General features: G+C 38.8%; 1 protein-coding gene across 2 annotated transcripts in view; it reads left to right on the forward strand.

Annotated features, from left to right (window-relative positions):
* AP2B1 (adaptor related protein complex 2 subunit beta 1) overlaps positions 1–1,907 on the forward strand; it is a 58,967-nt gene that overhangs the window by 54,120 nt on the left and 2,940 nt on the right. The gene's annotated exons all lie outside the window — the stretch shown is intronic.

The raw sequence follows: 1,907 nt of genomic DNA on the forward strand, positions 1-1,907 counted from the left end.
TCCTGCTTTTCTTAGGATATCAGGATCCCAGACATATGAGCCTTTTTTAGCAGTGTTGTGTGGCCTAAATGGTTGTTGAAAAGTTAAAGCAAAATGGGACATACCTTTCACAGCCTGTAAGGGGACTTTAGTTTAGAAAACTTCATTCATTACCACACTGGACTAAAATTGGAATCCTGGCAGTATTTTTAGGGGAGGAGCCAGTTACTTTGTTAAACAACAAAGCTTTAATACCTAGGCACCCGGTGTTTGTTTGCTGTTGTGAAATGCAGTCTCCCAATAGGATGCTGCTTGTCATCTGCATTTTGTCAAGTACAAGAAAGACCCTTGGGATGGGGGAAATATCTTATTCTTCTGTTATGTTTAAGGCCTTTGAATTGAATAACTCTGAGGAAGCTTCATATTCAGTAGATTAAGGGAGCTTTTTAGCCATGTAGCTGAGAAAAGTCTGGGACTCCTTTCCTTAATTTTAAGGCAAGCCTGTTTTCATTAGCATACATCAAGGAAAGAATACCACCAGAACTAAAAGTTCTTGGTGTTTCCCCACTAGTTCCCTCCCTTGAAGTAAACTGGACTAGCATGTGTGTGTGTGAGCTACTGAGTTCCACCAAGCTAGATGTTTGTCCAAGCATTTGTGAGCTGAGAGACTTCAGGCTTCCCTCATAAAGTGTATCCTCCTCCTACCCACCTCCTCCACGACCAGTGCCTTGTCTTTTTTGTAAGAAACTACCCTGTCATTTTCCTTGAGCTCCCTAAGAAAGGAAAACTCTGTACGCTTCCTGGAGGGACAGGTTTTCACTGTAAAATCAAGGTCTTGTAAAATAACTCCATTTGCTTCCCCAGAAATTTCTTCAAAGTATATATATTTGTGTGTGTTTTATTTTTTATCATCCATTATTTTATTGTATATAGTATTCCATCTCAGCTAGGTTAAAGAAGCATAATTACCCCCAGATTGCAGGTAAGGAAACCAAGGTTAATAATGATTAATGACTCGTTCAAGATCATATAAGTTGTTGGTAGCTGAGTTGTGTGTAGAACTCAGGTATCTCAACACTTCCTACCATATTCTTTCTATTCATTATAAGGATAGTGAGAATTTTGAGAAGGACCTCTAAGTAACAGCATAGTTTGTTTAAAATTTTTAAAAACTTTTTAAGACTCACAGAAAGTTTTAAAAATGGTACATAGAGTTCCCACGTATCTTTCACCCAGTTTTCCTCACTGAGAACATGTTACAACCATAGTACATTTTCAAGCAGGAAATTGATATTGGTACAATACTATTAACTAAACTACAGACCTTATTCAGATTTCACCGTTTCTACATCATTACTCTTACTTTATTTTATTTGGTTAAGGAGTGTACAGTACTATGAAATCTTATCACACATATAGATTTGTATAATCACCACCACGGTCAGGATACAGAACTGTTCCATCACCACAAAAAAACTCCTTCCCGCTATCTCTTTATAGTTAGACATTCACCCCAGCCCTAACCCATGGCAGCCACTGGTTTGTTTGTTCTCCATTACTGTAATTTTCTCATTTCAAGAGTGTTATATAAATTCAGTTCCTACAGCCTGTATCCTTTTGAGACTTTTTTTTCACTTAACATAATACCCTTGACATCTCTCTAAGTCGTTGCATGTGTTTTTTTATGACCAAGTAGTGGTGCACTACATGATACATCACTTCCCCCAACCCCTTACTGTATTTCATTAAGAAAGTATGTTTATCCCATGAGGAAGAGGCCTCATATCTCTAAGTAGCTCTATGTCACCTGGGAAGATAACTTGTCCCAGGTGAAGAAGTCTGTGTTCCAGGCTATAAACCAGAAGTGGATGTGTAAGTCCTTGGCTTACGTAGGCGGGGCGGGGGTGAGTCTAGGTGGATGGCATTCC

Source organism: Lipotes vexillifer, unplaced genomic scaffold (genome assembly GCF_000442215.2).
Source record: "Lipotes vexillifer unplaced genomic scaffold, Lipotes_vexillifer_v1.1 scaffold1252, whole genome shotgun sequence".
Lineage (NCBI taxonomy): Eukaryota > Metazoa > Chordata > Mammalia > Artiodactyla > Lipotidae > Lipotes > Lipotes vexillifer.